The sequence below is a fragment of the Ambystoma mexicanum genome, chromosome 3p (assembly GCF_040938575.1).
Source record: "Ambystoma mexicanum isolate Mex_15411 chromosome 3p, UKY_AmexF1_1, whole genome shotgun sequence".
Taxonomy (NCBI): Eukaryota; Metazoa; Chordata; class Amphibia; order Caudata; family Ambystomatidae; genus Ambystoma; species Ambystoma mexicanum.
The window spans coordinates 417407179-417432217 of NC_090925.1; positions in this window are offsets into that span (position 1 = coordinate 417407179).

Sequence of the window (25039 nt, forward strand, 5' to 3'; positions counted from 1 at the left end):
TGCACTCCTTTCCCGACACAACCAAACGCCTTCCACACCGTACACAAAAGCTCTTTCAGCCAAAGCGTTTTTGTTTTTTATTTTTAACAAGAAGAAATCCATACTCACATCGGAGAAATGTATCCCTTCCTCCTTATAATACCCGAGGGTGTTTGCATGTATTAGGCCATCCTGGATAGTGGCAAAAGCCACCGTCCTGCAAAATATTGCCTGGCTAGATTCTCTTACTGGACTTTTCCATAGCTCTTTGGGAGCTTGGGCCAAGCCATGTATATCTGGCAATCACTTCCAACCACAGAAGTCCAGTCCTACTCAATCGTTTCTCCAATCCCCAAAATGATTGATATATCTCCATTGACATTTTCTCCATGCCCCATTGCCCACAAGATCACTGTCCCCAAATGTCTTCTAAGTACTTCAGGGAGCCCCATTTCCTTCATTTTCTTTAAAGCCCTCATTACAAGTTGGGCAGTATTCCATTGTTAAACGCACCGGAATACCACCCAGTGGAATTACTGTTACCGGCACTTGCTGCCGCAGATTTACCGTCGGACTGTAAGTGGTGGTGTCAGTGCTAGTCCCCATTAATTTGGAGTCCATAGGACTCCATTGGGGATTTAGGCAGAATTGCTGCCGGTGGAATTACCACTGTGGTAATTCTGCCGATTTTGCCGAAGTTTCAGCAGAAATTGGGACCATTTACCTACAGCATGTTGCTGTGGGTAAATCCCACAGTCCAGGACCATACTCATAGTATGGCAGAACGGGAAAAAGGGCAGTAATTCTGTGGGAGGATACCCCGGAAGCGATCGGCGCCAAAAGACACCAGAGGAGCCAGAGCTCAGAATGAAGTGGAACTCAGATCCCGATACGAACGGGACCCCTCCGGCCCTTGACTAAACCAGGAACAATAGTCCGGGAGTGGTAGTACCAGAGGAGATTTGACCTCTGCTCCCGAGACAGGTCAAGGTGCACCCAACACAGCCACATTATTCTCCACCCTCACGGGACAAGAAAGGAGACAGTACGGAAAACCGACTTACGGGTTTCCGCGAAGGTTGGACAATAGTTTTACGAGAACCCACGGGGAAGGAAGATCAAGTCAACAGAAAGTGATGCCATGTAAACAGCGCTTAAGAAAAAAGAGCTTTAACCGACTGGGGATCTCTTCCCTTGTGTAACTGGAGACGGTTTTTCACGACTCTCTGATCACCGACACATAACGTAGAGATTCTGCATTTACGATCAAGTCTTTACCCACTGTATCTACGGTGGAGAGTTTCTTCCGGGTCGGTTGACCTAAAGGGGAATAAAACCCTGTGGAGTCAGAATACCACTGCAACTCCCACAAGAACGCTGCAAAGGAATTGTTCTTGATTGAATTATCTCTTTGTTTTTTTAATGTTGAGCTATACTATAATATGTTGCATGTCCTACTAACCCCTCACACAAGCCCCTGAAGAATTTCCCGGTATTTGATACGAGACACCTAGCACGGAAAGAAACATGTTGGGCACATTTTGTGGTTGTGGAATGAAATTTTGAAAATGAATGAAGGTGGAATGAATAGAATGTGATTGAGTGAGTTGTGATTAATGAGCTATGGCCCGGTGCAATAATTAGCACAGCACAAGACACTTTAACGGTTAAGTACCCAAACCAACATACTTACGGCTCTAAGGGGGTTAACACATGTAGAGACAATAATACACGTGTCTTCCTCATCTTTTTGGTAGAAGACTGAACAGGTACTTCAACATTGTGAGTTTTTAACTTTTTGTACTCACTTGACTAATAAAATATGTATATTTTTTGATAAACCTGCTGTCATGCAAATGTTCTTTCCAGCACCATTAGTGAAAATGGTAATTTAATGGAATCCACCTAGGCAAGGTAGCAGTTCCAAACCACAAGCTCTGTGTTTCAATTTATCAAGGGTTGATCCCTTTAGTTTAAGGGATTGCTTGTGGTCGTTATCCCTTAATCTCCCTCTGTTGATCGTAATTCTGTTAACGCCACTTTTTTCCTGCTCTGCGATACTCGTAATGAGGGCCACAGTGTCTTCCAATTGACCTCACTTCATGGCTGACTGCCCGAACCATTTTATTTCTGAACTGTGAAACTTAGAGTCCAAGACTCTGCAATGGAGTAAGGCTCATGTTTCCTGTTTGCAAAGGAGTGGGCGACCACTGATGCTGTCTTCTTCCATTTGACTGGGCAATCGGTTAGGGCAAATCAGAAACTAGGGTTAGTACCTCTAGGGTGGGAGGTGATTCTCCCGTACCTCACATACTGTCACGAGTGGGGCTCACCTGTGATTCGGTGTCTGATTCGCAGGAAGATATTTCAGCCTCAGCAGATGGCGTAGTCCGGTCCGGAGTCTTTTTTTTAGAGAAGAGATACGGTCTGTTCCGGGAACTCGCCACAGTGGTTGCGTAAGAAGGCAGACAGCAACCAAGGCGGAGGATTCCCTGCACAGCCTGTTAGGGGAAAAAGCCAGTGGCAGAAAAAACCCCTGAATTGTTTGAATGTGCACAGGGCTGAATGGAAGTCCAACGATCTTTCAGTTCCGGGAAGAAAACAATCGTGAGGTGCGCTCTTGTAAGCGCTGCGAGGAAATAAGGCCAAGAGGTTCTGCAGCTGGGAATCTGGTAAGTTCCAGGTGACAAATTCAGCGTAGTACCGACAGAAGAAGGCGGGGAAACCAAGTTCATTCATCCATCAAATACAGGATCGGCAGCAGGTAGGGAGTAATGAAAACTGGAGAGAGATAGAAGAAACTACCAACCCGAAACCGTGAAACTAGACGTGATACCGCAAAGACAAGAATAAATAGAAACCAAGGAGCGAACCCGATAATCCCGATGAAATCACCCAAATGTGTACGAGGAGAAAAAGAAAGTATGCACAGTGAAAAAACCCAGAAGCTGGAAGGAGCTGTGAAAATGGTAGGGTGAAAGTAACGATGCCCCGGAGGAAAAGCAATACGAAAAATGCCTAGAGAAGGAGGCAGAGTTACTTGAAAGTAAAAAGCCGAGTGGAGGCAGAGAAACAGAGGAATTACACATAAAGAGAATAAGATACCGAGAGAGGTAACGTCAAAGGTGGAACAATAAGGCTAGGAAACCACAACGCTATGAAAGGGAAATGTCAGACGGGAGGTAAACACAGAGGGCACGGGAACCAAAGGCAACCGTGTAGCGAAGAACAGGAAACAGTTGCAACGCAAGGAGGGGGCGTGGCTAACCCCAATATGAGGCGCACAGAACGTAACAGCTAGAACACTGCACAGGGCGCCGTGAAGGGTAAATTAATGGCGCTTCCATCGTGTCCAACACTTCCATCGTCCTGCCCTCATGACAGTATGCCCCCTTCTAGGGGCACCTACCCCGGGTTTACCGGGATGAAGGGCATGAAATTGCTGTATACATCTGGGAGCTGAAATACTAGTCACGGGTTCCGAGGAATCTTCAGCCTGAGAGTATCCTTTCCACCGGATCAAGTACTGAAGTCTGCCTCTGTAATACCTGGAGTCCAGGATCTTGTCTACTTCATAGACTTCTGGGTCAGGTTCCCTGCTCTTTATCTGGAACCTTTTCTTCCGGTGGTGAAGATCCGGGATAAATGACTTCAACAAGGATGAGTGAAATACTGGATGGATTCGGCTGAGTTGATGAGGAAGTTTTAGTCGAAATGCCACTGGATTAATCCGAGCAGTGATAGAATATGGACCTAGATATTTGGGGGCCAAGTTTGATGGATGAGTCCATCTGGGTAGGTACTTAGTAGAGAGCCAGACCTTATCCCCGACTTGCCAGTTAGGATCTTGGGTGCGGTGAAGGTCGGCCTGGTGTTTATTTCGGGTTCGACTTTCTTGTAGATTACTAACCACTGTCTTTTGGGTCTTGTGGATGTTTTCCAACAAAGAATCCACCGTTGGTAGGTTCGAAGGTTGGATCTTATCCAGCGGAAAGGATCGGGGATGTTGTCCATAAATGCAGAAGAAGGGTGACATCTTAATAGCTGAGTGTACAGTATTGTTATAAGAGAATTCGGCCAAGGGGAGAAGTGACACCCAGTCGTCTTGTTGATCGTTGACGAAGCAACGGAGGTACTGCTCCATGGTGGCATTGAGTCGCTCTGTTTGTTCATTTGACTGGGGATGGTATCCAGAAGTGAGAGCTCTTTCAATCCCTAGTAGGTCACATAATGTCTTCCAGAATGTTGAAGTAAATTGTGGGCCTCGATCTGATAGAATGGTAGTCGGAATACCATGGAGTCTAATTACGTCTCTGAGAAATACCTGTGCCATCTCCGGAGCTGAAGGTACTCCTTTCAGAGGGCTGAAATGACCCATCTTGCTGAAGCTGTCAACAGTAACCATAATTGCAGTGTATCCTTGTGATAACGGAAGATCGGTTACAAAATCTGTGGAGACATGTGACCACGGAGTAGTTGGTAGTCTTGGTTGTAGTAGTAGCCCCGCCGGTTTGGAAAGGATTGCCTTACTTCTGGCACAGATAGGACAAGAATTAACAAATTGTTTGATGTTAGAGAGCATGGATGGCCACCAAAACATCCGTCGGATCAGGTCTGATGTGGCAGCGATGCCCTTGTGCCCTGCGATCCGAGAATTGTGACCCCAATGAAGGACTCGTTCTTGTAGATTGACATCGGGTACAAAGAGTCTTCCTAGATGGAACCACATTCCTTCTTTCTTGGTTAATTTGTTTCTTATCCATCTGGGAAGAGGCTTGAGAGCCTCTACTGAGGTTTCTTTGACTTTCTGAAGAAACCTTGAAATCGAATGGACAAATCGAACTTCTGGGAACATTCCTTCTCCTTTAAAAGGTGGACCGGTGAAAGAAGAAGGACTTCTAGATAAACAGTCTGCCAATATGTTCTTGTTACCCGGAAGGTAGGTAATGAAAAAATCATATTGAGCAAAGAAATAAGCCCATCGGGCTTGTCTGGAATTCCTGCACTCCATTTGTTGTAATACCTTGAGATTGCTATGGTCTGTACGGATTTCGAATGGGTGTCTTGACCCTTGAAGCAGATGTCTCCATTCCGAGCAGGCCTTTTTAATGGCCAGCAGCTCTTTCTCAATTACTGAGTAATTGTACTCACTGGGGTTTAGTGTGCGCGAGAGGTAGGCAATAGGGTGTTCCACCCCGTTATACTCTTGTTTGAGTACTGCCCCCAAAGCCCCAGCTTAAGTGTCTGTTTCAACGATGAAGGGTATTCTTTGATCAGGTTGTTTAAGAATGGGTGCGGAACAAAAGGCTTTCTTCAATCCTTGAAACGTTTGTTCAGCCGTGTGATTCCAACTGAAGGGAACGTCTTTTTTCAGAAGAGCGGTGATGGGGAGTACTTGTTCAGAGAAGTTGAGAATGAACCTTCTATAAAAGTTGGAGAGACCCAAGAAGGCTTGTACTTCTTTTACAGTGGAAGGAGAGGGCCATTCGAGAATAGCCGTGACCTTCTTCTGATCCATTTCAATGCCTTGTTCGGATAGGATAAATCCTAGATAGGGTACAGAAGACACAGCAATAAGACATTTTTCAGGTTTTGCAAAGAGTTGATGGCACCTCAAACGCTTCATAACCTCGGTAAGATGTTCCTGATGTTGATGAGGGTGACGAGAAAAAACCAAAATGTCGTCCAAGTAAACAATTACCGAAACAAACAATAAGTCACCAAATAGATGGTCCATAAACCTCTGGAAGGCTGCCGGGGCATTGACTAGACCAAACGGCATAACTCTGTATTCAAACAGTCCAAAAGGGGTACGGAAAGCCGTCTTCCACTCGTCCCCTTTCTTTACCCTTAAGAGGTGATAGGCGCCTCTTAAGTCTAGTTTGCTAAACAGGTGTGCCCCTTTGACTGCTTCTAGTACGTCCTTGATCAAAGGCATTGGGTAGCGATCTCTCACAGTGATCTTGTTTAGTCCTCTATAATCGATGCAAGGACGATCGCCATCCTTCTTGGCGATAAAAAACAAAGAAGCCCCTGCTGGGGATTTAGAAGGCCGGATCAATCCGTTTTGTAGGTTCTGATCCAAATAGGTTCTTAGAGCTTGCTTTTCGGGTATGGTCAGGGAGAACATGCGCCCAAAGGGGACCGAAGTCTCCGGAATCAGGTCGATGACACAGTCTTCTGGACGGTGTGGGGGTAGCTCCTTAGGTAATCGGTCTTCAAATACGTCAGCATACTCCTGAAATATTGAATGGATATGATGGACCGGAAGAGATTCAGAAGCCACTGAAGGGCATGAGACAGCAACTCTTTCTGTTTGATTATGGAGACAACAATGTTGGACACAAAACTCAGAATCAAACCTTATGGTGTTGAGAGACCAGTTTATCGTTGGGTTGTGTCGGCGTAACCAAGGAATCCCTAGAATTACCGGAAAATGTGCTGCTCTTATAACGTCGAATTCGAGGGTTTCCTTGTGATGTGAAATACATACTTGGATGTTGGTCGCTGCTTGCACAATGAGTCCAGAACTCAAGGGGCGTCCGTCCACTCCTTCCACCTTTTGTTTCTCCTCCTTATTCACCAAGTCGATACCTTCTTGTGTGGCCCAGTTTACGTCGAGGAAATTACCAGCTGCTCCGCTGTCAATGAGGGCTAGGGCGTTCTTTTTAGGTTGATCTTTCCACTGCAGAGTGAGTTGTAAAACCATAAGATGTGGATCTTCTCCTGAAGTTTGAGCACAAGGTGAGCCTTTCACTACACCCCGGTAAGCGGCTCCTTCTAGAACCGGGGTCTGTCGTTTCCCCGACGCCGTGGGGGTACTTCCGGGCAGTCCCTAAGAAGGTGGGCGTCTGATGCACAATACATGCAAAGGCCCCTTTCTTTTCTTCTGTTTCTTTCCACGGAGGAAAGGGGGCCCCTGGCAGTGCTGATTTGCATTGGTTCTTCCCCTCCCCGGTGGGATGTTTGAGGTGCCAAGGATAGGGGTCCAGGAACTGGGGATATCGGGGATCTACCCTTCCTTTTCTCCGTCTTACGTTCCATAATACGATAGTCTATTTGAAGAACCAGAGAAAATAATTCGGCCAGCGTAGCAGGTCTAGGAACCCTTGCCAACTCATCTTTTAGATCTTCATGCAGACCTCTTCTGAACGCAGTATATTGTACAGCCTCGGGCCAACCCACTTCGGCTGCCAGTCTCTTAAATGCCGAGATGTAGGACATTAGGTCTGTAGATCCTTGCTTGATGTCAAACATAGCTTCACCCGCCGAGAAGCCGATCTCCTGACGTTCAAAAGACTGTCGTAACAGGTTAGTGAAGGCGTTATAATCTTGTTGGACCGGATTGTTGGACGTGACCAATGGAGTAGCCCAAGCTAGGGCATTCCCAATCATGTTCGATATGAGAAATCCCACTCGAGTGCGGTCTGAGGCATATGTGTTTGGCCGGAATGTAAAATAGACTATGCAGGCATCCAAAAACTCCTTAACTTTCTTGGGTGCTCCATCAAATTTGCCAACCGCAAGAGAGAAAGGCGGTAGGTCGGACAGATGGGCGTCTCTGGTGGTTACCAGCTGTCGGAGCACAGCATTTTCCGCCTTCACTCCCTGCATCTCCAGGGAGAGGCTCTGTACCGCATTTAACAACTCCTGGACTTGCTCTGCTGTGGCCATAACTGGGCGTTGCAAACTGTCACGAGTGGGGCTCACCTGTGATTCGGTGTCTGATTCGCAGGAAGATATTTCAGCCTCAGCAGATGGCGTAGTCCGGTCCGGAGTCTTTTTTTTAGAGAAGAGATACGGTCTGTTCCGGGAACTCGCCACAGTGGTTGCGTAAGAAGGCAGACAGCAACCAAGGCGGAGGATTCCCTGCACAGCCTGTTAGGGGAAAAAGCCAGTGGCAGAAAAAACCCCTGAATTGTTTGAATGTGCACAGGGCTGAATGGAAGTCCAACGATCTTTCAGTTCCGGGAAGAAAACAATCACTGAGGTGCGCTCTTGTAAGCGCTGCGAGGAAATAAGGCCAAGAGGTTCTGCAGCTGGGAATCCGGTAAGTTCCAGGTGACAAATTCAGCGTAGTACCGACAGAAGAAGGCGGGGAAACCAAGTTCATTCATCCATCAAATACAGGATCGGCAGCAGGTAGGGAGTAATGAAAACTGGAGAGAGGTAGAAGAAACTACCAACCCGAAACCGTGAAACTAGACGTGATACCGCAAAGACAAGAATAAATAGAAACCAAGGAGCGAACCCGATAATCCCGATGAAATCACCCAAATGTGTACGAGGAGAAAAAGAAAGTATGCACAGTGAAAAAACCCAGAAGCTGGAAGGAGCTGTGAAAATGGTAGGGTGAAAGTAACGATGCCCCGGAGGAAAAGCAATACGAAAAATGCCTAGAGGAGGAGGCGGAGTTACTTGAAAGTAAAAAGCCGAGTGGAGGCAGAGAAACAGAGGAATTACACATAAAGAGAATAAGATACCGAGAGAGGTAACGTCAAAGGTGGAACAATAAGGCTAGGAAACCACAACGCTATGAAAGGGAAATGTCAGACGGGAGGTAAACACAGAGGGCACGGGAACCAAAGGCAGCGAAGAACAGGAAACAGTTGCAACGCAAGGAGGGGGCGTGGCTAACCCCAATATGAGGCGCACAGAACGTAACAGCTAGAACGCTGCACAGGGCGCCGTGAAGGGTAAATTAATGGCGCTTCCATCGTGTCCAACACTTCCATCGTCCTGCTCTCATGACACATACCTCATGAACAAATCTGCCTTCCATCTACCAATCTCCTTAACCTCACTATTGTTGCCCCCTGCTCCATGGGGTAGAGAGGAAGCTATGTTTAAGAGGTGAAGCTCATACTTATAGGTGCACAGCTTGGGATAGCTGTATACCTGACTCGTTAAATAGAGCAGCAGTAACCGCACTGTTAAAATATTCAGGGCTAGATCAGAAGGTCTTTTCTAATTACAGGCCCATCACAAATGTTTTATCCCTTATGAAAGTGGTGGATAAAGTGGGCACTTTGCAACTGCAAGAACACCTGGAAAAGTGTGAAATTTTACACCCCAGACAATCAGGCTTTAGATCTCACCCTGGTATGGAAAGTGCCATGTTGGATCTCCAGAATGAAATACTGAAGATTGTGGACAACAGCAAGGCCGGTTTATTGATGCTGCTGGATTTATCAGCAGCTTTCGACCTTGTGGACCGCAGGAAGCTAGTGGATCACTTGAAAGGTATTGCTGGCTGTTCTGAGAAGGCAGCCCTCTGGTTTGAATCCTTCTTACTCAACAGGATGTCTAAATTTATCTCGGGTGAGGCCAGATAAAAACCAGAGAGGTTACAGTGTGGTGTACCACAGGGTGCCTGTCTCTTGCCTGCGCTTTTTAATATATTCTGTCATCCCTTGTGCAATCTCCTTGACTCACTGGGAGTGAGTTTCTCAAACTATGCTGACGATACCCAACTGATTTTTAACATGAAGAAGACCTGGACCTCAACACTAAAATCTATAATAGTATTCAGAGCTGGATGGCAAACAATGGTATGTGTCTCAACGCAGCCAAAAGTTAATTATTGGTCTTTGGCTCCACTCAGGCACTTGAAAAATTGGATGGTGCTAACTCAAGTTTTGTCATTCAGAATCAGCCTATTAATGTTGTCTCAAAAGTTTAGACTTTGGGAGTTGTTTTGGAAGCCTCACTGAGTTCAAAAGTGCAGGTTCAACACACTACTAATAAGGCACAATACTCTCTAAGACTACTTAGATTAGTCAAACCCTCTGTATCAGAGACTAATTGTACTACCATAGTCAGGGCCTTCATTATGCCACGCCTTGATTACTGCAGTGCACTCCTGGTTGGAGCTGGCAGGGGCTATTTGCAAAGGTTACAAATCTTGCAGAATGATGCTGGGGTATCCAGAAGAGAAACTTTCACAGAGCATCGCAAAGGTCTGCACTGGCTTTGAGTGGCAGGTAGGGTCCGCTTCAAAGTCTGCACTATTGTGCATAAGTGCCTGTATGGTCAGGCGCCCAGATACATCCAGGACTTAATTACGATCCACTGCCCTAAGAGAGTAAATAGATCTGGCGGTCTCCCAAAAGACCTAGCTGTTCAAACAAACCATCTACCTTTTAGGAAAAGACCAAAGACAGTTTTTTTGTTTAACATCCTTTCTCTAAGCTCTCACCTTTCCTCTGTTTCTGCGCCCTGATGCCTGTGGGCTTTTGGCACATTATAAATATAAAAATAAAATAAATAAATAAATTGTTCAAGCTTCTGTTCAAGCTCTCAACTCGTCAAAGAGCCCTGAAAAACCTTTGTCCACCTTTGCACCCTCAAGCTTTCTCTAGTCTTTTTCAATGCCCCCCTAACATAATGGCACCTCGTCGATCATCACACCCCCTAAGCTTTGCAAAGTAAACTATGGAAGCCAAATGGGAAAAAGGCCAAGCCTTCAATCTCTTTGCCACCTACACCTACCCCAAGAAGGACATCAATTGACTCTCACTGGCGTGCCCCTTATCACTAGTTGCAGTCACAGTCCTGAAAGTTGCATAGTTCTGTACTTTCTTAGAGAACCTCGAGCAAGGAGATTCTCAATCAGCCTCACTAGAACTTTTTTAATATCTCCCAAAGCCTGTCTGGGAATTCACTAATTTCTTTCTTTGCCTTGGGAACCAGCACGCTGATCCTGGCCCACTGAAAATAAGGCAGGGTGTTTGCAATGCTATTCTCGGCCCAAGGGATATGGCGTAGTCTCACTTCTGTGTTAGCCCTTAGAAGCCCACTCAACAATGCCAGAACCCTGAGGCAAGCAGCTGACCCCCGGTTCAGTACTTGGTTCACCTCCTTGCTATCACACCATATTATGGTCGTTTTGTTAGCCAGCCTTGAAGGCCATATTTGAAAGGACACTAAAATGGCGAAATAAATCTAATAACGCAATGTTCTTAGTTATTTCACCAGCCTTCCATTCTTCAGGGCAAGGGTTTCACACCACTCACCAACAAGGAAAGCCCAGAAACATTTTCCACAGAGGTATCAGTAAACAGCTCTAGTTTTTTACTGGATTGCCACACTTCCCTCCATATGCGAAGAAATACGATCTGGTGAGAGTGAGATAGCCCAAGATGTATTTTTATTTTTAATGAACACAATAATGCAGGTAATCCATCTCTGAAATGTTGGTCTGCTGATTAGACCCCCTTTTCATAAAGCTCCATTTTAAAAGCATAATGGAGGCAGAGGGCAGGTTCAAAGGTCACATGTGCCTTTTCGACAGCTGCTAGGACACCAACCGCCACAACTTCAGTCAACACTTCAAACCAGCAAGATTTTTGCATCAACCCAACCGAGATCCCTACTTCAACTGTTGGAAGCATTGTGCCATGTTCTGACTTGACTAGCGGTACCCATCATCTTTAACCAGTTCAACCTTCGATCCGACCTTGGCGAATTGCACCTCTCCATCGCTGCATCGAACTGCACCGACTTCTGGTTTGAACCCGACTTGATGCTGACTCAACGCCTGGATCAACACGACTCACTGCATTCAAACCAGTTCGACCTACAAGGACATTGTATAGAATTGTAGATCTAAGAACCAAAATACTGTATTGTTGAGGCCCAGACCCTTGTTTCACATTTGGGACCATAGTGAATCATAAGCCACCCTTTTGCAAATTTCTCTGAAAAAGACATGTCCTTTTCAGGTGATATTACTGCAATTCATTGCCTATTCGACCCTGCTCCAGTACACAAATTGCTAAAAAAAATATATGTTCTGCATTTTCTTTGTTTTTTCCACAGGGGGGTTGGTTGGGGTTTAAGTGATTTGTATTTTTGAGTGGTTAATTAAATGATATATACTTTTGTAGAACCTTAATTGGGCATTCTTCTCTTTTGGCGTCTTTCTACCATTGCTGCTTGGGTTGCTACTGTTATCACAGTCACACCCTCTTAAAAAGTCTGCCCCCGGGCCCACCTTAACACAAAAGGAGGTATATCTCTTGACTGTGCCTGTTCCACATGTATGATTGGTATGACTGTTGGTTTTTAGTAGTGTGAGCACCGACTAGGCAGTTTAGCCACTACTCATGGTGCTTCTCCTTTCAGCCTTCTGTTTCCAAAGCCAGCCTATTGGTAAATAATTTACCGGCATGTATCACATTTGCTGCAATTTTCAGCTGACCTATCAATTTCTGGAATTCTTCGTGGCTTTCTCCTTGCTCTTCGATGCCTGGATACCCTTTGTGACGAATCTGGATGATTCGTCCCCTCTCCCCAGAGGGGAGACACTCCTTTGAGGCTAGGGAGGTGAGCTTCCTTGGCAGGACCCTCCTTAGGTGTCTGGGCAAGTGGTACCTCACTGGGAGTGACTCCCCTCTTGGGGACAATGACTCCCATTCCGATAAGGAACTCCCAGTCCAAAACACAATTTCTGCCTAAATGGGTGTGGAAATACTTTGATAAATCCTATTGTGACTATAACAAACAAGGACCCTTCTTTCACTCCTTTGGCTTCAGGTAATAGAGAACACCATCTGAATGCTATAATCAAAGAAGAAGGACACATTTCTTTTGTTTCTGATGACTTACATAAGAGGAGAGCGGACTGCAAGTCAAGGAGATACTCCTACGGAGGGAGAAGAGTAATTCCTACGCACAGGCAAGCCTCTGTAGAAACTACGTCCTGGATGGGCAGAGCCACTCACCATTGTTGGCATGGAGGAAGAGAGAACCTCTAGCTGGAGGCTGAAAGGTGGGCACTTTGACCAAGCGATAGTCCCCAGCCAGGAGAAAGATGGATATGGAAGCACAACCGTCTTAACTGGTGGTGCGATCACAGGAAAGCAGTGGTGGGTCTGGCGCCTGGCACCAACAGGGAAGCAACCGCTCCCCAAGTGAAAACACCAGTGAGGACTATGAACTTTGATTTCCAAGATTGGCAAAACGACGAGGTTACAGAGACCAGATAATCAAACAGAGAGAACCCTGGCTGGGAAAACTGACAGTGGCCTGAGAGCTTGAGAGAACTGAATGGGTACACGCCCTATATAACACAGAGCAAAAGAGGTAAAAACACTCTATACCAAGGCTGGAAAAGCCAACAAAAGTACGAGAGCTTCAGAGACCTGAACAGGCACAAACCCTATGTAAAAGATAGCGAGAGTGATATCAAGACTTTATACCAAGGCTGCAGAAGCTGACAAAGATACTAGGAACTTATAAAGCTGGAAGGGCATGTGTCCTATGTAATACAGATTGAAACAAGTATGAAAACTTTGCAGCATGGCTGGAAAAGCCAATTAGACTATGGGAACCAGAAAATCTTGAGTGGGAAGATGCCCTACGTCTATTAAGTGGGTGTGAGCCAGTACGTCTACCAAAGGATCATAGGACGTTGGGGAGTCCAAGTGCCACGAAGGTTGGGAATAGAGAATGGTGTTAAAAGTGATCCTGGTTGGATTTGAACGCTTGTCAAAATCAAAGAAAAGTGATCTAGGAGAATCCTTCTTTTCCTAGGGTGAAGAGAACAGAGGATATTCCTGTTTTCAGTGTGAGACTGAAAATAAGTTATCTAAGAGTTTAGGCCAGGCAGAAGTCATAGACAGAGGCTATTGCTCCAGCCTCCTTTTTCTTTAAGTGGGATTTTCAAAAGTGGTAGTGCCAGTTAGTTAACTAGGATTTGTACTCAACACTATTTATTTTGGATTTCGACGAGCACCCCTAGTTTTGTTTTAGAAGGTGAAGAGCCTCCCTCATAGCGGTAGGGCAAATAGGCATTTTTCTTTCATTTTGAATCATGATCCACTGTACTGGAGTCCTTCTTCTGGCTCACCACACCTGCCTGAGTCAATCTCAATGGCAAGAAATGTCAGAGTCGCTAATGTGTCCACAGTTGTATCGCTTGCCAAGGGTAAACAGATGCCCCGTGCAAAGCCTTCAAATGCTTTCAACAAGTGCACACATTCTTTAGAGTTTGGCCCACCCCTAAACAGGAAATCATCCACTCTAAATGAGATGAATAATGTGAAGTAGGCACAAGACACAGAACACCCTATTGGCATTGGAATGCACTTTTTAACGTATAGCGTGTCCTCAAAACTGTCTTGATGGACCGGAAGTAAGTAGAAAGCTGATTCTACATCCACTTCATCTAACAGAAAACCCACCCCCCCACACCCAGTTGCCCTTACCTAACCTTATACCTAACCTTATTGTTGTATAAGACAATAATCAATGCTCTTCACCAAACCAAACGTTAACAGATTTTTCTTTAGGAAATGGCAAGTGGTGAATGAGTCTGAACTATCCTCTTTTTATTAGGACCACCACAATTGGGCACACCACAAATGCGTTCATGGGTGGTTCACCAAAAGGACCTTCTTTTCTATCAAGGGCCGGCTTTTTTGATTGTTTGTCTCCCCACCTTAGGGAGAGCTATTGCTGACTTCAGATGTCTTGCTGACCTGTTTACCATGGGCCCCTAGTACAGGATAAAACCCCTTTAGAAAAACCTCTCTACAAAGACCCAACTGAGTCCTTATCATGATAAATGCTCAATAACAGCCTTAGTGTTTTTATTGGAGCGCTAACTTTGCGAAAAAGTGGTACCGTATAAGCGATGTGTCCTGCCTGTATCTACATCCCAAACCACATGTGCAAATTCCCTTTTCAAATTTCCAGCATGTGGATGAGCTGCTACATTGCAGAAATCACCTCATCCCCTTCCCCCTATAAGGACCACTATCTCTTATCGATACTGCTATGTTGTCCCTTCTGGCAACATGATTGCTGCGCTTGAAATGCCAATTGTTGAAGCTTAAACTGGTACCCCTGAAGCTCAATGACCGCAATCAGTTTATGAATTTATCTGGATGCATCTTTGTCATCCCCATTCACTGATGGCCACACTTACATTTCCAGTCTAAAGACCACAAAACATACAATAACCAAGTGTCACCACCGTATTGCCTGCAAGCCTCATATATGTTTGGTCTTAGGTAACGAATGCAGCCGTATCCCTGGATACTTTTCAATCGTTATAGCAGGACACTTTCTGAAGCTCTAAAGCCAATTTATTATATTTCTCTCCTTCCTGGGCATTCTTCTTTCTTTCTTCTCCTTATCCTCCCTGGTACCCTCAAGCAAATGAAACACTGCCTGTTAAAACTCCAATAGTACGAAAATCTCTATAAACTCCTTGTTCCAGATATTCTCATTGTTGGCCGATCGTATGTTCTACACTAAACCCCATTCCACCATAGACAGCAGGACCAGACCAGGACTAGGCTTCATCCTTACAGATTGAAGGCATGCCCCTATATACCCACACCAGAAAAAATACAACACACTAGGGAAAAAGGCGCAAAAAACTCTTGCAAGGATAGCACATTTTATTTCTACAAAAATAGGTGTGTCAGCAAAGAACTCTGCTGCCAAGGGATGTTCTGAGCAAAAAAGGGTGCAAGCAGAAACTTAAAAGGGGACACAATGTCATTCATGTACAATAACAACCTGTGCTGCTGGTTGGTGCCACCCTATACATGGTCAGCCTTCTCCATAGGGGATGCCAGGCCATTGGTCGCAGCCCCATTCATCCATCTTCCATCACGTGGGGTCGGCTGGGCTCATCGTCTCCGGGGAACCAAGGTTGAAGAACCAATTCTGGCTACCAAAATGGCATCTGCTTGTATGTGCACTAAATCCAAAACATCTAAATTTTGCATAATATTATCATTGTGTAGGGGCCCTTAGGACGCCCCCCGGTTGTATTACAGGTCTTCTAATGGGACTCGCCTCACCCTAAAGCACCTGGGGGGTGGGATGGGGTCATTTATTTCCCAACCAGATGAATCCAAAGCATCCGCACAATATGCCTTTGGCACCTCACGTACAACTCCCGCTTCTGAAACACCCATAACAACACCCTTATGAACGCTGCCTCCTGATGTGATTGCTTTTGACGCCCCCTTGCCTGCACTAACTCAATTCACTAAACTCACTAGATGAACCGGAGACAAATCACCCTTCTTGCACTCTAGATGTACCCGCTGAACTGCCCATGATGGCTTGTCCCCACAGTTCTACCTGCCTCCAGACAAGGGAGGAACCCTGGAGCCCCCCTTGGCACTGCTGGCAGCTTTCCTAAGTTGCTCTCTTATTCTTGTTCTAACATACTAATTTTCTTCTTGCTCTCCTTTAGATAAAGTCCCCTTACCAATATTCACTACCATACTGCGTGTTTGTTCTTTATTTACTTATTTGTTTTTCGAATTTTACAATACACTAACTCACTGGGGTGTGGCTTCAAAGCAACTGAGAAAAAACGAACAGGACTTTGGATACAAAGCAAAGGTATGAGCAATCGAGAGCATTGGGGGAGGGTGTTAGCTTGTGATGATCTTAGTGGTCTTGTAGGTGCATATTGATGTACGTAAGATGTCAGGTATTCGGAAGCCATATTATCGAGGATTTGTAAAGTAATACAGTTGATTTTGTGTGTGTTATTCTCTTTGCAACAGGTAGCCAGTTGTAGTCTTTCAGGCCTGGTGAGATATGGTCCCAGGGTCTAAGCCCCAATAATGCCAGCTGCCATAGTTTGGACAAGTTACCGTTGGGTTAGTTGGTTTTTGTTTAGTCCTAAATTGAGACTATTAAAATATTGTAGGTGAGAGAGAGGACAAGGGCTCTGTTCACCTTAGTTTTTCTGTGTAAATTTCAAGTAGTGGACAATTCTCCCAAAGATGTGGAGCTAAAAGTGTGATTTTTGGTCTAGCGAGTCAAATTGTGGTTGTAGTGAGAGTTTTGTGTTGAAAATTATACCTAAATTATTCGCCTTGTGGGTCAGGGCGGGTGCCGTACTCATGACAGGTGGCCATTTGAAAAGTAGTGTTGCCGGGTTCTGGATCCCAAAGATATTCTCTCGTCTAGATGAGTTAAAGCAGAGACTATTCTCTATGGCTCAATCCTCGCTGCAATTAAAGGAACTCTGGATATGGTCCTTTTTCCTGAAAGTGGCCAGTTAAGCCACGTTCAATCGTTGCGGCCAACAGACCTTCACTGCTAGGTCTCACGCCAATCCTTTGCCTATTCCTGCTAGGCCGCTCCTCTTTCATTTATCAATGTTTTATTTAAAAACCGCTTTGCTCAGGTGTCAGGCTTGCAACCACTGTCCCCCTGCTGCGCGGCTTGCTCCACCTCCTTCACACACATAAAGGGAAAACACTTTAGGCCATAGGATAAAAGTAGGGGAAATTGGAGGAGTCTGGCATTGATGGTACAGCAACCCCCTGGCACGCCCTATGGTGCCCGCACAATAGAATTAGACGTGCAGTTTCTCCATCCTTCCATGATGGGTAGACAGTGACTATTGGTGGAGATCTCACAGGCGCTGTAAACAGGGGAAGCATTTGGGTGGGACGGAGCACATGCAGTGACAACTAGTTCCCAGGTTTTTCTGGCATGGCATGGTGCAGTGTTGCATAAGTCTTTAGGAAATGTGTTCTTACCACGATACAGCATGGCTTGATAAACTTGAAAGTACAGGTGCTGGGGGGGGGGCAGGGTGCATCTGTCCAATAGAGAGAGGGGCCTATTCTTATTAAATATTTAGGAAGCCCTTTCAGAGGGGGCTTTTTAAAAAGTTAGGGGTTTGGTGAGTCCAGTAAAAAGGGGCATGAAGTCCCTTTTAGGGTGATAGTCACACAGTCGATAATGCAATAAAATGATTGCCTGAAAAGGCTGCTTCTCATGTGGCAGCAGAAGGGAAACTCGCACTCTGCCCCCTCAGCCCACTTTATCCCCCTCAAACTAGTCCAGGATTAGCACGGGTTCCCTCTCTGTGGACCTCGGCCGAGCCCACAACTCCCTTTTTCACTGGTCATCTGCTGCTTTTGAGGCCGCAGTGCTGACCAAGGGGGGCCTGTTTGAACTGGTGACCACTGATTGAAACCCCGCAAACGCAGCCTTGCCCCTTCGTCCGCCATATTATCTCAATGTATATTTGGCTCATTCCCTTCTGACGTCCTGCGGGACTTAGATAACTCTATGGAAGATTATACGCATAACTAAAACACGCACGTGCACACACATGCGAGGACACGAAGGCGTGTGGGCAGGGGTGATAGAGAAATTCTATCCCAGGAAAAATGAAACACCGTAAAAGTTGCAAGCAATTATTTAGAGTAAGAATTGCCTGAACAAGATGAGACTGATGCGGGTGGAAGGGTCTAGAGCAGTGGTCTTCAAACTGTGGGGTTGCCCCCCTTGGGAGGGCCGAAGAATGTCCAGGGGGGGGCGCAAGGCTCTTCCAAAATGGGGACTGCTTTTAATAGAAAACATAGGCAGATATTGCATCCTTGGGAGGAGGGTCAACACCAATATTTTTGCTCCGGTGCCGGGGAGTTGGGGAGGGGGCTAAGCACCAATATTATTAATCACGGGGAGGCGGGCTTGGCATAAACACGTGTGAGTGCCACTGCTCTAGAGAGTAGCATTTAAAAATGAGCTGGCATGTGAAAGGGTTATGAACGTCCAGAGAACATGGGCATTGGGAGGGCTGGATTAAAAAAGGAGAAACCCAATTACTAACAGGTTGGCACTAACACATGGGTACATGAATGCTAATATTCATTTAATCATTAGTAACTAATATTAAACTATTATTAATCGCCCTGCGTGCAGTGCTCCGTTGCTTCGCAGCTAGTGTTGAACTTCAGTAAATCTCATGCGTCCAGACATGCGCATATAGGATGCACGTGTTTTTACACGGGGTCACTTTCCACGTGAGCACGGGGGAAATGCACGGTGAATGCGCAAACGAGGAAACTGACCTCGTTCCAAACACGGCGTAAGGGTCAAGCTTGAGTGGATATCAAGGGCGGAAGGATCGGTGTGTGACGGGTAGGTGGGAAATGGAAAGGATGACTGATATTATTTTTAAGATAATAAATGCGGGGCCTTAGTACATTGTACAATTGTTAGTGTCTTTATGTCTTTGCCCGTCCACTAGTCTAAAGGCCTCCGTGCATTTTAAATGAACTTCCTGTCAGTACCAGTCCTCCACATGAAAGTGCCCCTTTTGTCTCGTCTCAAGGGGCCCTGAGAGGATGTGCCCTGCAAGCCATGGGTCAGAGGCAGCAGCAGCACGTGGGTGTTCGCCTTTGAAAGGTCTGCGATAAGGGGTCTCAGTTTGCTAAGTACCCGATACATTCTCCAGCTTCCGCCCGGGGTGGTCCTCCCACACAGTATACGCCCCCCTCCTTCACAGGCCCATGCTCCTGGTAAACAGGACGAGGGATGTGATGTCCTGAAGGTGCCAGTATTTGTCACCTCTCGCGGTGCCTGGGTGTGAGCGGGCCCCGCGGGACAGCTCATTTGGTGGTAGTCTGTCGGCCCCGTTTGGTGTCTTGAGACCCCCGGCACCCTGTGCTTCCCGGGGGCGTGCCAGCTGTGGCATACGAACCAGGATGGCCGCGGTACCACTTCACGACTGTCCTTTGACAGCTGTTTCATTCAGAGGGAGAGTAATTATCCCGTGTTGCACCTGGCGCTGTAGCGTTGGGTTTAAGCAATGCCCTCCGCCCCCTTTTAATTATATTTAGGGAATATTTGAGCATTTGTTGTTGTGTGGCCGTAGCACCAAAGACCAGTGCAGAACCTTGGAGAGCAGACAGGCCTCTTCCACTGTTATAATCCGGGCATCTGCACTACGGTACGGCCATTTTAGGAGAAGCACTTTCGGCAACGGCCATTTCCACTCTGCACCTTGGGCGCACCCTGGATAGTGCTGTTTGGTTAAATATATTGTCACCCGAAGCACCGAAAAATGCAGTGCTTTGGGTGACAGATTTAAGCAAAGACTACAACTCAGTACATGGCGCTGTTCCCAACATGCACAAATAGGTTGCTGTGTCCTGCATGTTTGCGGGACACAGGAACATATTTGTGCGTGGAGCGTGCAGGTAAAGTACACCTCCATGTACTGGGCTGTTAGTGTCTTCCGGAGCTTGGGTGACCAGATTGAAAAGTAAAAAACCGGCACAGGGCAACTAACATAAGAGTAGGACTAGCTCTTGAAAGTGGCTGTCAATGCACTACACTACACTACAGTAGCGTTTGGAGGCGAAGGGGGATTAAGTGTTACTGTTCAAATCAACACATATTATAATTAATTAACTAATGCTATCTTAAGTTGTAAAATGCATAATTTCTTCTGTGTGAGCTGTGCCTGCCAGCTATGAAGACCTACTGCCAAAAACCGGGACCACTGCAGTTTCCAATGGAAACATAATCTCGACAAAGGAGGACAGAGCTCAATTTCCAGGACCAGGGCTCTTGTCCTCTCTCACCTACAATACTGTAATAGTCTCAATTAAGGACTAAATAAAAACCAACTAACCCAACTGTAACTTAACCATATGGCAGCTGGCCTTATTTTGGAGCTTAAACCCTGGGGCCATATCTCACCAGGCCTGAAAAACTACAGCTGGCTTCCCGTTGCAAAGACAATAACACACTAAATCAACTCTATTACTTTACAAATCCTCCATAATGTGGCTCCCGAATACCTGACATCTTACATACATCAATATGCATCTACAAGACCACTAAGATCATCACAAGCTAACACCCTCCTCCAATGCTCCCGATTCCTCACACCTTTGCTTTGTCCTGTTTTTTCTCAGGTGCTTTGAAGACACACCCCAGTGAGTTAGAGTATTATAAAATTCGAAAAACAAATAAGTAAATAAAGAACAAAATACAGTATGGAACTTAATATTGGTAAGGGGACTTTATCTAAAGGAGAGTGAGAAGAAAATTGGTATGTTAGAACAAGAATAAGAGAGCAAGTTAAGAAAGCTGCTAGCAGTGCCAAGGGTAGCTCCAGAGTTTCTCCCTATCCAAAACCCCAATGTGCCATGGCGAAACAGCCAGAGCCGAAATGTCTGGCGTTGTGACTGCTCCTTGAAGCAATTGGCCTGCAGTTAATATAAAACCCCAAACATTTCCCATTCTGCAAGGATTGGTGCTCTGAGATGTGTCTTTCTGGGCGTCATTTTCACATGCACTATATCACCCACATTGTAAACCAGGTACAGAAGAAAGTGCAGGCAGACAGGGCGGGAGTCGATAAAAAAAGGTCTAGTCCAGAAACAATGAAAATATAAAAAATGCACTGGCAAGCCACACCATCTCGAAAGGAGGGCTATCCCAATCTCTCAACTCATGTGGGTGCTTGAGGCCTGATAGCCACCATACATATGCATGAAACGTTGGCTGCTGGTCGCTTGCGCCCTCAGTCAGTCCATCCTCCCTTATGCAAGTCTTCCTAGCCAATCAAGTGACTACCTTGCATCCTAGGCCATAAAAGTTCCCCTCGCAATCCTAGATTGCGTGCGCTCCCTCGCAACCTAAGCCGTGTGCGTTCCCTCGCAATCCTAGATTGCGTGGCTCCATGGCACCCTAGGCCGCGTTCATTCCCTAGCAATCCTAGATTGCGTGCGCTCCCTCACATCCTAGGCTGCGTTCATCACCCTCGTAATCCTAGATTGCGGGTGCTCCCTATCGCGCCCTAGGTCGCCTGCATTCCCCCGCAGTCCTAGATTGCATGCGCTCCTCGCATCCTAGGTTGCGTGCATACCCTTGACATCCTTGATTGCGTGCAGTCCCTTCCACCCGGGGTCACATGCATTCCCTCGCAATCCTAGATTGATTGTGCTCACTCGCATCTTAGGTTGCATGCGACACCCTCGCAACTCTAGGCAGGTCTCTCTCCACTCGGCTGTGTGCCCCACCATCTGCCCCTTTGGCCCTCTCCTTACCCCTTCCCAGCCCCCTTCTCTTTTTCTATCCCCCTTCCCCTTTCCTAGCCCTATCCCCTGACCTATTGTGTACTGTTTCTGAGGTCTTATTTTCCATGGTTGTTGGCTATTTTGCATTGCCTGCATCCCTGCTGTGTTCATTCTTTTCTTCTAGGTTCCCTGTAAGATTGTTGTTTTTGGCATTTTTGCTATCCATGGTTGTTTGCATCCCTGCTGTGTTCCTTACTTCTAGGTTACTTGAGTGATCGTTTGGCTCTTTCGTTCCATTTCTCCTTGGTAGTTTGCTTACATTGTACTGCCTGCATCCTGAGTAAAACTCGAGGTCCCGTTTGCAATTGACTTGTTTATATATTGCATCTGATTTTCTGTCATTGTTCTGTCCTCTGTGTGCCCCTCCATATTGCTTCCCCCCACCTGCCTGCTCCCTAGCTCACGCCCTCCCCTCTCCCCTCTCCACCTCACCCCCCCTCCTCCCTCTGCACCGTCTGTGGTGCTCTCTGTCTCTCCCACCTTCCCCAATTGATTTCTATCGACTATCCTATCCTTCTCACTAAGTCTGGCAGGAAGAAGTTCAAAAGGGATATCCTGGTCTCCAACCCAGGCCTCCCTATCGCTGATATATAGACCAGTGTTTCCTCCAGACAGACCTTTACCCACATCCTCTTTGTCGTTCCCTCTCCAGGCCTATAGACCCCCCAACGTGGTCTCTGTTCTCTCTCCCTTTTCCTCTCCATCCATTAATGGTGGCACCGGATGGAAGGCCCCCCTGATCCCTTCCACTCCTCCAAGACCATCATTAATGTTTACCTAAATGGCACCATCTTAGTCCAAGGCCCTCAGGCCAACCTCCTCTTTTTTTGACAGATGCTTCCTGTGCCTTATCAACTTCCTTTCTTCTCCTGCTGTCCCTTCTCTTCCCTCTCGGGCTCCTCTGCCCCTTCATCCTCTGCCACCTCTACGGCTGTCACTGCTGCTTCTCCAGCCACCCTGCTGCCTCTATCCTCCACCTCTGCCACCTCTGCTGCAGTCTCTGCTGCTTCTCCAGCCACCCTGTTGCCTCTTTCCTCTGCCACCCCTCTGGCACCTTCCTCCTCCTCCTTGGCTACCTTGCCCTCTCCTCCTTCTTCCTCTGGCCATCCTCAGGCGCCTACAACACTTCTGCAGGGTGTACCTCTGACCTGTACCCCTCCATGGAAGTCCTTCAAAGGGGGCAACCTGCTCCACATTGCCACTCTCAACTCTCTCTCAGCTGTCAAACACTCCTCTGACATCTGCCGTCTCCTTGAAGAACTTGATTTTGATGTACTCGGTCTGACCGAGACTTGGTTCACAGCCAACTCTGTCATGAGCTTTGACACTTTCCTTCCTGATGGGTACAAGATCCTCTCTGCGCCGAGAACCAACTGTTCCGTTGGGGGCGTAGCCTTGATCTTCCCAGAGTGGATCCCTGCTTCTATCATTCCAATGTAGGACTACTCCTCCTTAGAATGTCTGGTCTGCATGCTCTCCATCTCTGCTGGCCTTTCTCTCACTGTGGCCACTATCTTCGGGCCGCCCAGACAGGTAGCCTCCTTCCTCCCTGAGTGGGTGGACCTCTCCTCCTCCCTCCTCACCTCTACCTCTCAACTTCTCCTCCTCGGAAACCTTAACATCCACTTGGATGCTTCATGTCCTTCTGTAGGACTCTTTCGCAAGCTCTGCGACTCTCTCTCTCTCTATTCTTCCCTCGGACCGACTCAATCTGCAGGGCACACCCTGGATGTTCTGATCTCCTCAGACCTCCCCCTCGCCAACCCTCTCACCACTCCTCTCTCCTGGAGTGATCACTTTATCTTTTCCTCCCATCTCTCTCTCTATCCGTCAAGCCAAGCGACTCCATCACTGCCACCTACCTTCTCATTCAACCGACCCATGAACATTGTCTCAGCTGAGGCTTTCGTCGCTACTTTCTCTCCTCCTTCTGCAGCTTTGGCTGACTCACATCCTGACACAGCCCTTTCTGTCTCTCACACTCTTAATATACTTGCCCCTGTCATGAGGATCTGCTTGAAGCCCAAATCCAGGTGCAACTCTTGGTACAACTCTGACCTTGTCATGCTCAAACGCAAGTGCAGAGTGGCTGAGAGGAAGTGGAGGGCTACAGGTGCACCCTCTGACAAACTGGCCTGCCTCCTGCTCCAAAGGCAGTATAGACTCTCTGTCCTCGCCAAGAAGAGAGCTCACATCCAAGCCCGCATCTCTGCAGCATCTATCAACTCGGCCAAACTCTTCCAAATCTGCAAGGAGCTGGCCAATCCTGCTGCAGTCTCTACCTCTCCTGTTGCCTCCCAGGCCCTCTGTACGGCCTTGGCTTCTCATTTCATCACCAAAACTCAGGACATCCTGTCCACCATCTCTTCCTCTTCCTCCTCCTCCTCCAGTCCTGTCCTGCCTTGGTCCTCCTCTCCTGCTCCCTCCTCTTCCTTTCCCTTGTTCACCCGACAACGTTTCTAGACAAGTCCGATCTATGAAAGTCTCATCAAAACAGGTTCTTCGCTGTTCATCCAGAACCATCAAGGACCACATCGACACCCTAGTTCCAGCCTTGGCCTATTTCTGCAATCACTCTTTTGCACTGGAACCTTCCCCTGCCCCTTTAAGCACTCCCTTGTGCACCCCCTCCTTAAGAAGTCATGTGCCAATCTTTCCTCTCCGGCTAACTATCGCCTGATCTCCATCACTCCTTTCCTGGGCAAACTCTAGGAAAAGCGGCCGTCTCCCAGCTTAATCTTCACACTGAATCTGTTGGTTGTCTCCATGACTACCAGTCTGGCTTTAGAGCAGCTACAAGTACAGAAACTGCTCTCTTGAACATCTGTGAAGAGCTGCTCTCTAACCTTGATTTTAACCTTCCTTCTGTCCTCATTCTTCTCGATCTTTCTTCTGCTTTTGATACGGTCAACCATGCCATCCTGCTCAATCGCCTCTGTGACAACCTGGGTATCACTGATCAGGCCCTGACCTGGCTGCCTCCTTTCTCACTGATCAACCCTCCAAGGTCCAGCTGGGGTCCTTTGTCTCCTCTATCTCTCTCTCTACCTGTGGTGTACCCCAGGGGTCTAACCCCTCTCCCTGGCTGTTTAACTAATACCTGGCACCTGGTACCTGGCACCTCTTGCCCACTGCATCGCTGCTCTCTGCTCCAACTTTCAGACACTCAGCTCTCTTTCAGGCTCCCCACG